Genomic DNA, 2,500 nt, shown 5'->3' on the forward strand with positions numbered 1-2,500 from the left:
TCCGTAGCAGATCTTATTGTGGACGAAAGGGCCTTGATTTGGAAAAGAAAGTTGTCAAAAACTTTCCTGTTCATTGAAGAAGCAAAAGCTTTCGGCTTTAAAGCATAAAAGGATCGTGTCACCCTCGTGAGTTGTAATGATGTGGTATTTTTCCTATAGGCAATACCTATTTAAAATTCTAAAAACCCAAGGGCTTTAAAAAACATGAACAAGAATCTGCTATCCGTACAATGGTTGGGCAAGCCAACAGCCTTGATAACAATGCAAATGACATTCGACTGATTCCTCTAGTTTTTTATCCCACAAGTCAAGGTGTATCTATTACAAAAGGGCTTTCCATTCAAAATCGTTTTCCTAATGGATAACGATGGTTACCACCCTACCGATCTGTCATATGAGGGCGTTGATATTGAGATCCTGCTGCCAAACACAACGTAATTTATTCACTCAAGGCCAATCACAATGTTTTTGCAGCTTTGGAAAAAAAAAAAATAGATCCTACTACTACTACTCAAGCTACACTTTCGGAAGAAGTAGAAACGGTGTCCTGGGAAATAATACGGTTTTCTGCAGAGAAGTTAAATACAAGTAAAAGGCATCATCGCCTTCATCGTCATCATTTTTACTGCTCAGTAAATTCCTCACTATCATCATTCAAGTTTCACTTCAGCTTCGTTTATAGTAACTACAGTAATAATCTTTATTTTTTATTTAATCCTAAGTGTTACAATACTGTAGTACACATAATGCAGTAGAATAATGTGATAATGTATTATATATTATTACTGTTTGCATACTGTATTTCATTAGATTAATGCTTGCCGCGTTACGTCATATACGTACTATAAGGCTACATGTACTTTGCTATTCAGTACAGTAATCGCTCTACTATTTAGTACACTAACCAATAGCCTTCTAATGTTTTTACCTCTTCTTATATGGTACTGGAAATTTACCTGCCAATTACAAATTCCTCAACAGTTACCCCTGTTATCTATAGAACAAAAGTAGGGATGTTAGCAGAAAAAGACACTTTAAAAAGCCCATATGCACGATAAATTATTAGATATGTATATATATATATATATATATATATATATATATATATATATATATATATATATATATATATATATATACATATATATATATATATATATATATATATATATATATATATATATATATATATATATATATATATATATATATATATATACAGTGGAACCTCTACATACGATTGTCCCAACATACGAATTTTCCAACATACGAAGTAAAATTCGACCAAATTTCTGTCTCAACATACGAAGTGTTGCTCCAACATACGACGTAAACAATACGCTTACCCGTGGAATTTTCTCGAAAGCGTGCAGCGTAATTTGTTGTTGACGCCTCTAGACGCAGCACATCGGAGGGACGCCAATCGAGCGTCACCTTGATCAGTCCTCTTATCGCGTGCACATCGTGTGGTTGTCCTCTATTCGCTCAGTTTTAACAGTTTTTTATCTTGCCTTTTCACATGTTGTTTTCTGTGTTCCGTAATCATAGGTCCTAAAAAGCTTAGTTTTGGTTCAGGAAGTAGTAGCAGTGGTGAGAAAAAGAGGAAGTCTATGCTTTCATTACAATTAAAGCAGAAAATCATAGAAAAGCATGAGCGAGGTGTACGTGTTAGCGATCTGGCTAAACAATATGGCCGGAGTATGTCTACGATCTCGACGATCATAAAACAGAAGTCAGCCATTAAATCAGTGAAACCTTCGAAGGGGATCACGATTATTTCTAAACGTCGTAGCCCTACCCTTGAAGAGATGGGACGACTTTTGTTAATATGGATCAAAGACAAGGAAATTGTTGGCGATACGATCACGGAAACGATAATTTGTGAGAAGGCCAGCGCTATGTACAGTGACTTGAAGGCGGCGCGCTCTCGGTGTGGTGCGCGGGAGAGCTAAGCCAATCCTACGACGGAGGAATTCAGGAAACGGACCGGGATTCATTCAGTTGTTCGTCATGGAGAAGCTTCGAGTTCGGACACTGAGGCTGCTAAAGACTTTGTTAAAAAGTTCGAAAGCATCGCGGCGGAAGAAGGTTACGTAGAGCAGCAGGTTTTCAACTGTGATGAAACTGGTCTGTTTTGGAAAAAGATGCCTAGTCGAACGTACATTACCGCTGAAGAGAAGAAAATGCCTGGACATAAGCCAATGAAGAATCGGTTGACTCTTGTGCTTTGTGCCAATGCCAGCGGGGACTGCAAAATTAAGCCTTTGTTAGTTTACCATTTCGAAAACCCTAGGGCATTTAAAGCACATAGAATTAATAAAGACCTGCTACATGTTCTATGGCGTTCTAATTCTAAGGCTTGGGTTACTAGGCATATCTTTGTGGAATGGGTAAACGTAGTCTTCGGCCCTGCTGTCAAGATGTATCCTCAGGAGAGGAATTTGCCTATGAAGTGCTTGCTTTGTTTGGACAAAGCACCCGCTCCCTCCCCCCCCACCCG

Source organism: Palaemon carinicauda, chromosome 4, assembly GCF_036898095.1.
Source record: "Palaemon carinicauda isolate YSFRI2023 chromosome 4, ASM3689809v2, whole genome shotgun sequence".
Taxonomy (NCBI): Eukaryota; Metazoa; Arthropoda; class Malacostraca; order Decapoda; family Palaemonidae; genus Palaemon; species Palaemon carinicauda.